The following is a 9,874-nucleotide window of genomic DNA, read 5'->3' on the forward strand; positions in this document are numbered from 1 at the left end:
AGGAATGAATCAGACAAAAAGTTGAAATTCCCAGCTGGGTCCCCCTGTCTCTTCTCAAATATGGGAATCAGCAGAAATGATGATATTTCCTTTAATGAAAGAAAAAGAGTTAATGTTCAGATCAAAAGTATGCCTGTGGTTAGTGTGATTTAAGGTTTCTGGAATGAGGCAAGTGTGTTGCCAAATATGGGGAATTTCTTCCTAAATTGCATCACAGTTTCTCAGAGAGGTTATTTTCAGTTAGAATGAAAGGGTTAGGTGTTGACTCCAGTTTCTTAAACTATGAAGGCTGAGCTGTGTCAGCGTTAGGCAGTGAGATTTGATGTTTTGCTGTCTTTTAGGCGAAGCCTGGTAGTCCAGGCAGAAAGATGTGTATGTGCCGACTGGTGCGCAGCTCTGCGTGCTGACGGAGGTGCGGAGCAGCATGGGTGACACATGGGACACGTTCCCTCACCCTGCACAATTACCCAGGTTAGACTTTTCCCTCTTTCTCTTGGGACCCAGCTTCTCAGTAATTATCCAGAGGAAGAAGTGCCATCTGTGGGAAGTAACAGAAGCGTTCAGTGGTACTGATAGAGAAGCATCGCTTGAAAAGAGAACTCGGGGAACAAGAGCAAGGCTTGAGTGTGCCAGTGCAATGTGAATGCACGCGTCAAAGATGTGCCATCGTGTTCTTGCATGCATTTAAAAGTTGGATTGAGCAATATTGTCTCACTTAAGAGTTTGCTCCTCTACTTTCCTGTTGCTGGAGGTGGACTCATACACCAGGAATTGTTTCTTGCAGAAGCAGGAAGGCGATTGCAGGGGGGCAAGGGAGGAGGCACCTCCTGGGGGAGCTCTGCCAGGTGGAGAACTTGCTGCTGTTAAGGTGTGGAGAAAAAGAGGGTCTTCCCACCTAACAGAAAAAGCCATTTTAAACCAAACTCTGTTTTTGTAATGAAGATGATCAGAGCACTGTGGACAGGTGGAAGCCATGCCAAACAAATGGTAGGTCTCCATCCTTGGGAGTAGACATGAATGACATACAAACCTGGAGAGCCCAACAGGCTTTTGATTGGAAAGCAAAAGCAGTAGTCATTTGGCAACCTTTTATGGGAGTGGTTTGACAACCTTCTGCACCCTGTTCTGTCATCCCTGTGCTTAGGTATCTTGTACAGACATGAATGGGAATTTTATGAACGTGGTTGACAGACAATGAAGTCAGAGGAAATTCTTTCCATTGACTTTATTGGGCTTTAAATCAGGCACCATTATAGCCAGGATTTGCCAAAGTGATTAGTGATTTTGGATTGCCCTTAGCATTTGGGAAATCTCTTTGTATCAGGGCTCATGTCAAGCACAGTTAAGTTTGAACTACAAGTAAACAAAACACAAATGCACAAAGTGTTCCTTGCAGAGTTAAAAAGCCCATTTACATGCACCAGAGATGAATCCACTCTTAGCAGAGGAAATTCTGCTGCAGTACAAACTACATCCTAATCATTAAAATGGCATTTGGAAAAACAAAACAAAACCAAAACAAAAACACTACACTTGACTACAGGGAGTAGAACAGTGCAGCCAAGAAATGAGGTACATGGACCGAGTACGTTTGCTTTCCTCTGTATCTCTGCATTCCACTGGGTTTAACAGGGACATGTCAGAGTGCAGGCCTCCCCAGAACAGGATCTATTTTTTGCCCCCAGATTTTCTTATGGGTGCAGTATTTTTCTGTTTTCTCCTCTTTAGCTGCATAGGCCTATGTTTCCAGATTTCTTGAGCCAGATTATGCAGCCTGGTGGAAGGGTTTGGTCCCTGCTCTGTAAGAGGGCAAACACCTCTGTGTCAAGAGAAACCCAAGCTGACCACTCTCCTCTGCAGAGCACAGTGTAGAAATCAGGCCATGAAAGGGTACATCGATCTCTCTGCAGATCCCACCCTCTACCTACAGAGAAATGTCTCCTGCTGTAGTGATTTGAGTGCCCGTGAGACATTAGCTCCATCAAGACCTCTTGAAAGGAGCTCACATGGGAGCCTTGGAGCCTGAAGGGTTATGATAGGAGATCACTGAGTAAATATCCCTGGCTGTTTAAAATGTGCCTGCCTTACTGGCAAAGAATACTTTCCCATAACAGTCTTGGCAGAAGGAAAGGTGTACCTGAGGCTCAGCTGCTGCCTTTCCTTACCTGGGCCCCTGAGGCTGTGGGTTTGCATTACACATCAGCTAATAGGAGGCCCTTCCAAATGATTTTCTTTCCAAAGACTTCTTGGCTTTTCTCTCTGCCTTGAATTGGTAATTGTCTGGCTAGAGGATGAGAGGATGCAGTGGCTGATCTAATGATATTTTTTCTTTTTTTCCTATGTTTTGCAGGGTTGTTTTTTGCCAGGTCCTCCAGCCGAACTGACTCACCCTATGGCAGTTGCAGGTGGGACAAGGGAGGAGTGGGATAGCTCCTTTCCACGGTAGTGCTCTCTCTTATCAGGCTAGGTGCAACCTGAAACCAAAAACTTACTTCAAAGAGACTTTTATCAACCATCTAAACTACTACATCCTGGGTGAGATGCTTCATTTTACAAAAGTTTAACGCCCAGCCCACCTTGGGTCAGGCTTAGTTTGCTGAGATCCCCTGAGGCCTGTCCAGCTGACAGCTGCACGCTTTGCCAGGGGGTTCTCAAAGTGATCACAGAGCAGGACATCGGTCAGGTGAAGTGCTCTCAGTCCTGCTGCCTGCTCCCTGGGCTTGCTGCCAGGCTACAGCCTCAGCCCAGGAGCAGGATGTGATATGGGTCCATGCCGTGTCCCATACACAAGTATCCTGTATCTGACTCGATAGCAGCAGTACCTGAAAATTGGAGTGTGGTGCTGCCCCATCCCCCGTGTATTTTCAATAATTGGTGGTTTGGCTACTTATGTGTTGTATAAGGCAGACAGACTCGGTTCTGTTCCTTTGCTTTCCCTCTGTGGCCACGTGTCTTCTGCATTTCAGTCACTGCAGGGATCTTGCTTTATCAGTAGGAGCGAGGACTAGTCCCATCCTGACTAACCTGTGGTCTGGAAAATGTGGGTGTGTATCCCTTCAGGCTACGGAGCAACCTGGAAATGAGGAAAGGCTGCCATGAATGTCTGTGTGCTCACAAGGTGCAGAGCAGGGTGAGCTGCCAATGTGTGTCAGATGGCAGATATCCCTTACAGTCCTCTGCATGTCTTTAATGGAAGGACTTACCTTGTGTGCACAGACACTTGGGGCAGACATGGCCAAATTGTCATCAAGAATAAAGAAATCTAAGATAAAAACAGAACCCTCTCAAAATACATCAGGATGAGCTGAAAGGGAAACGTTTTGGACAAGTAAGCAGAAATTAGCCCAGAGTATGGGGAAAGCACATAAAGTTATTACAAAAGGAAGCTGTAGCTGCTGTGTAAGTGCTTTAAATGAATGAAGCAACTGAACTCTGTGAAGATCCTGCTGGTGAGTATTAAGCATATTCAAGGTAAATCTACCCAGCCTGGCTTTCTCAGGGGAGGATATAGGAGGAACACATTGGCTTTAACTATAAAATGGGCTTAAAGATGAGGGGGTATCCTGTTGCCCAGTCTGATCAGGACTAGAATACTTCTGGACAGAAAGGGAACTGAGAATTTCATAAAGCAAAGTGTCTATGAAATTTAACAGCCACTAAGCTAGGGGGCAGCTGAGCAAGAGTTTCTGCACTTTGTTTTAAGATTTAAAAGAAAGAGCTGGTGAAATGTATGTACACTTTCAGGTGAAATTCAGTGGTGAAAGTCCAATGCAAACACTAGGTCTTACTTGAGGATTTCATGCCACGGAGGTTAAAGTAACCAACAGACCCGCTGCTTAACGCTGCTGCATAGTGGTGTTTTAGTGAATGTGTTTGCCCTCCACCCAAGCAGGGATGAGCATTTCCTAGTTCCATGAGCAATGCTGTCTTGAGCTGATAATGGGTCCAAATGAAGCTTACTCTCAGCTTCAGTTCAAGGGCTTCAGTATCAGGGCTAGAAAAACTAGATATACGTGTGGTTCCCCTGTGAGATGAGCTAAATAATGCTTCACACAGCAGCTCATGCTAACTTCCTTTTCACCAGCAGTCTGGGGGTTGTTCAAGCATCAGCCTTTGGAAACTGACTTTTTTTTTGTCAGGTGCGGTACTGCCTTTCTGTCACATGGTGGAAAAAAGCAGAGAAGCTTGTGGTGAGACAAGTTTGAGTGATCCAGTCCCAGACTTGTTTGTTGCTTTCTGCCTGGGAGAGGTGCTGGGGGTGTTGCAGCCTCACCGAGGGACAGCAGCCGTCTCCTTTAGCGCTTCTGCACACAGCTTCTTAGAAGCAACACCAGCTCCTGCCTTCCTCTTAAGAAGGATGTCTGGTCTGTCAGCTGAAGGGAGATGCTGAAACTGTGCACACCAGCACAAGTCCCTCGCATTTCTCTGTGCCCTACCTGAAGCTCTGCCAAGCACAAACCTCAAAGCCGTGTCAGCAGCATCCCCAGTGGGACCTGGTACGAGAGGAGATGAGGTGATTTTTATCTCCAAGTCGGTTCACATCACTGCAACACCCTTGTCTTCAGCTCAGGCTATGAGCTTATGTAGCTGCATCACTAGAGCAAGCTGAGGTTCAGCTCTCGGCACATGCTGTGCCTGTGCAGGGTCCCCAGAGTGTGCACACTGCTCCTCTGCTCTCCCCAGCCCACGCTGTCTCTGCGTTGCCAAAGCTGCTCCTCCTCGCCGGCACTGGGAGCGTGCTCCAGGGCTGCTCAGATGCATCTATGCACACGGCAGCAGGGCAGCCGCTGCGGTACCGTGCACACTGACTCACTGCTTCTCTCGCATTGCTCAAGCCCCTCTTGTTTCCAGGGGGAACGAGCTGGAAAGAAGCCACCAGAAGAGGATAGTGCAGGAGATGCAGTCCGCCGTGGTGGATAGATTACTGTGCTGAAAGGTCATTCTCTTTTTTTCCCCAGATCTTTTATTTATTTATTTATTTATTTATTTTTCCTTAAAACAGATTGGGTTTACAAGCGTGAGCAATATTTTCCCCCTGGTTCATGACACAGCCTCAGAAATCTCCACTGCTGCTGCAGCAGCGGCTAGCAGCCAGCCTTTGCTCTGAGCTGAAGCACAGCCATGTTCATTGTTTCACTGAGGTTACAAACCAGCCTGTGGTTCTCCCCACTAAGAGGAACTCATGTCTTGTGCTTTTTCTCTTCTAGGAGGTGGGACCATGCTTTGTACCAAACCCGCCCACAGTTTTGCGCTTTTCAGCTTCTGGTGGCACAGCCATTTGTGCCAAATGACTTTAATTACTTTGAAAACTTATAAGCTGCTTGAAATTGAGTTAATTGTAGATCTTTCACTCTAGCCCGTTAGAAAACAACTGCTCTAAAGAACGGAGCCCATGCTGTGTGCAACCTTTATCTTGAACCATAAGAAACAGGAAACCTTTGTGGGTTTTCTTGCAACAACCTGATATTTATAGTTGCCTTCGGAGCAACAGCTAGTGAGATTATGCAGCTATGAACCCCATGCACTACGGCTCTCAAAGGGGGGAATTTTTTTCAGAAGTGCTCCTGTCTGCTTCTGTATGCATTTGAAAGAGAGCCAACTCAATTTGCAAATGGCCCTTTGTTTACCTGCTTTTCTTCCCAGTGGTTTGTCTGTTTTCATCTCCACCAGGGTGCAAGGCAAACCGGGATCAACCCTGCAGTCTTGAAATTCAGATTCAGCTCCAGGGAGCAGCAGGAAACTTCTCAAGGTGTGCCAGGGACATGCTCTTCCCAGTCCGCACATTCATGACTTGCCAGTTCTCCCCTCACTGTTATCCAGTATGATTCCAAAGAAACAAAATCCACCTTTCCTCCCACTCAATGCAGGCCAAAGAAAGGACTGAGAATTACGAATCCTGCCTCTTGCCTCTCCTTCTCCACTGCCAGCCAACATCCGTACCATAATTCCCGTAAACCTTCTAAACTCGGGAAGCTCTGGCTGGGACAGGTGGTTTCAGAGGAGGCTTTCTTCACATATTACATTCTGATTGTCTTGCTTGGCAGCTTGCTGAGGACTAAAAATGACTCTTGATAGCTGAGAGGACAGTGGCCATGAGGTGATGGTTTGGGGTGTCTAAAATTTTTCTATCTTTGTGTTTTCTTTTTAAGAGGTGAGAACTGCAATTATCGGGGAAGAAGAGCAATGAAATAGATCTGAACAGCATATAACATTTTCAAAGTGTTGTTGTATATGCTTTTAGCAAAGGCATATATTTATTGTTACCAAACTTTTACTTAAAAAGCAATAAAGGTTTTTGATGAAGAATGATTTGGACTTTGGGGATTTCTGACATATATAAGAAAATTATGAAAAGCTGCAGTTCCTCCTGGAAAACACCATTTTGGTGAAAAAAGAAACAACATATTTCCTTGAAAAGGGACTTTCAAATGTTTTCCACATTAGTATTTGAAACTCTTTCTCTGTTAAAGTTTTCATTTTGTTTTGTTTTGTTTTCTGTATTGTGGCCAGCCCCATCACTGTGGACAGACTCACAAATAGACTCACCTTCATTACTACACCAGAAGCAATTGTCCATGAATGCAATGTTGCTCAAGGCACTGGGGATTTGGTACTTTTTGACAGCTGGCTACAGCCACTCCACTTGAAAATGCAGACAGAACACTTGAAAATCTAGCCACTTATGTCAATGGCTTGTGGCTTTTCAAAAGTATTTTTACATCTAAACTTCAGGTCCTTCCATTTCTAAACAGTGAACCTGTGAGCTAAACAGCCATTAAACTGAGCATGGACTCATTCATCTGCCACTTGGTTGTATTTACTGTGGACCACATCATGTCCCTCTCACCCAAAGTTAGTGATTCATGAGCCTTTACATGTTGCAAAGATATCTTTGCTTCCACCGTGACAGACACTGAAGCTGAAAAATGATGAACCCAAAATAGGAAAAATAAATAAATAAATCTCAATTGTTCATCTTTTTCTTTTGTCTTAAAAATCTTAGAAGTACTGAGGGACAGAAGGCCTTGTACAGGGAGACCTCCAAGTCTGAAACCAAGACAGAACATACCAGGCCCAGCTTTCCAGGAGCAGCCGTCGAACTGTCTAAATGTTTAATTGTTGGAACAATGCAGAACCCTGTGCAGGCAGAAGGTCTAGCAGGTGCCCCAGATGTGGCTGGCAGGAGCTGAGGGTCACTAAGGGCCTCGCCAGTTCCAGATCTGCACAGGAAGCACACAACGCTCTTCTAATTTCTAAATGACTTGTGCAACCTCTATGCGTAACAGCCTGTGGCATGACCACGGAGAGAGACTTCCTGCTTGGTTGCAAGGATGATTTGGACACTGAAGCTCCTTCTGTAGTCTCTGCTTTTTTTCTTTTTTCTTGTTTTTTTAACTTTCTTTAATTTTTACCACAGTAAAGTCAAGCCACAAAGCCCATACAGTAGAGGCAGACAAGCAGCTTTGTCAAACATGTAATACAATTCTAAATGCATTCAGAGAAGATAAACTGTAGTTCTAAAAGCATAATGAATAGCAAATGGAGGTGTAAAATGGACAGATAAAAGAAGGAAAAAGTATGAAAAAGCTAAAAAGCCAATTAATGGTTGTCAGCATACACAAAAAGAAAGTAACCATTGGAACAGAAAGCTGTATGTTGTTCTTCAAAGCCAGGGTGAGGTGGAGATACCAGAGCACTGGCTGGTGTGCACAATGGCTGATATCTCCTCTGTGGAGCTACATGGAAACTTCAGCGCCTGGCTGCACTTGCCAGTAATAGTATTGCCTCCCAACTGCCTTCTGGGATGCACAGCCTTCCCTCCTTATCTGCCAGTGCCCAGGAGAAACCCAGGCGACAGGGAACACCAGCGCTTTTCAGCAAGACCCCCCTCTGGCTGCTCGGGGAGCCAGGAGTGAGAGGCTCAGTGCTGAGCACAGGTGTGGATACAGCCTGTGAGAGCACCCACCTACCACATCAGGGCATCACTGCGCCTTTCCCAGCCAGATTTGGTCTGGATCAGGTCAACCCAAGCTGCCCCTCTTTTTTAACGCTGTAGATGCTCTCAATACACTTGCCAGCTCTTGCTAGTAGACAACTGCCACCAGACTTTGAGCAGAGTACAATGAATAACCATCAGAGCAGCTGAGCTTTGCATGCATTGGTGCATACACAGAATAAATTAGTTCCTAATTCAGCTAAGCAGGATCTTAAAACTTTGAGCATGCTTAATGTCACTGGATGTGTCAGGCTCTTCCTCAGGCTGCAAGACCCTGCCACCATGCTACCAGGCTGTGAGGTTGGAGGGCAGAAAGCAAAATGGCTTTTCAGTCAGCAGTGTCTTGACGAGGAGGAGGCCACAGGACCCACAAATGCTGATGGTAATATTTTCCCATGCCTCCACAGTCTTGTCTTCAGTGTTCTCTAAAATATGTTGAGACTGTTGAATTTTAGATGTAGATGTTTTGACTGCCAAGTCAGTTTACATTACGAATAATAACTCATTGACATTTCACCAGAAAAAAAAAAAAAAAAAAAAAAAAAAGATTTTAATTAAAATAGATTCCAGAAAAAAATGATTTACATATTTTGCAATACCACAAGAATGTGGTGGTTTATTATGTCAGGTTTGTCAGGATAGGATTATTCCTGTACATGTCAGATCCCAGGTTCCTGCACTCTGCTCATGGCAAACTTACTACAAGGAGAAATTTGTCCACTGTTTAAAACTGAGCTAATTATGTGGAAAAGTTCATTTTACAGTTCTTGAGTATGTACTTTTGTTTTAGCCCTAGCTAGTACTTCTTCCCCTTCAGGAACGATTTCAAAAGTAGTAAAAGCTTTAGCAGCCCTGAAAACAGAAATGAAAAATCATGTGGTGGCCAGTCTCAGTTCCCTGTGTGCTCTGAGGACTTGATTGAAAACCTACCCAAGCAAGGCATCAGCCCTGTGCAGGGGGAAGGTGCGGCTGGTTGAGGTGGAGCCAGGGCACCAAATCTTTGCTCCCAGCACTTCAGGTAATTAGTGCAGTATTGGGGCTCTTTGGAAAACTGTGGCCTGTGAGATTAGTGGCTTATCCTGAGGCTATCTGTGAGACAGTTTTTTTTTTTTTGGTGGTTTTGTTTTTGTCTTTTCCTTTTCAATGCTTTTAAAAGAGGGAAAGCCTGAGAGCCTAAACTTCTAATTCACAGGGCTGCTTTTGAAACAACCACTTTGCCTTGGTCACCCCAAAAGAAACAAAAAGCAGGAGCTGCCAAGCTAACAGAATTGTAACAGGTGTTTGACTTGTTCATAAAGTTGAAGTTATTTCAATTCTTAATACAAACATGGTTTAAATGAAGCCCTCCGCTCCTTTCTTTCTACAGTGGGAATAAGTAGTTCTGATTATAAGAAATAAGCAATGTATAAGTAGCAGTATAATTAATAGCAGAATAATTAAAACAGGGACTGGTGGTTCTATGTTGCTTTCTATTGAATTAATGAGGAAAATTCAGGTGAATTCACTGGAAATTAATCTTTATGAGATATACTATGCATGTTTTATCTGTTTTTGTTGTTGTTTTGTTTGCTCATTTTTTAAATAAAAACAACCACACATAATTCTCATATAGTCAAATACGCACATATAACAAACATGGAACTTGTCAGTTTTTGGTTTTGTTTTTGTTTTGTTTTATTTCCTCCCAATTGCAAATGCTTTCATCAGAAAAAACCATTGTGTTAGCACAAAAACTGACATCCACTCTGACAATAATTTGAGCAATTTGTCAAGCCCAGAGGTTCCTTGTCCAATGAGAGGGATTGGGAATTATCCACCTGAGATAGTCAGCAGCACACAGTCAAAATGCTGGAGACACAGCACGCCTCCAGAGCTTGC

At 44.4% G+C, this 9,874-nt stretch overlaps 1 long non-coding RNA gene across 4 annotated transcripts; it reads left to right on the forward strand.

Moving 5' to 3' along the window:
* Positions 1-286: 286 nt before the first annotated feature.
* Positions 287-8,384, forward strand: LOC121058272. Of its 4 annotated transcripts, XR_005814140.1 has the most exons (5): positions 287-471; positions 2,351-2,535; positions 4,140-4,936; positions 5,671-5,749; positions 7,004-8,384. It is a non-coding gene; the product is annotated as an uncharacterized LOC121058272 (long non-coding RNA). The 4 variants fall into 4 exon arrangements; XR_005814139.1 differs by having other exon boundaries at positions 4,140-5,749; XR_005814138.1 differs by lacking the exon at positions 7,004-8,384 and having other exon boundaries at positions 5,671-6,307.
* The last annotated feature ends 1,490 nt before the right edge of the window (positions 8,385-9,874 follow it).

Source organism: Cygnus olor, chromosome 1, assembly GCF_009769625.2.
Source record: "Cygnus olor isolate bCygOlo1 chromosome 1, bCygOlo1.pri.v2, whole genome shotgun sequence".
Taxonomy (NCBI): Eukaryota; Metazoa; Chordata; class Aves; order Anseriformes; family Anatidae; genus Cygnus; species Cygnus olor.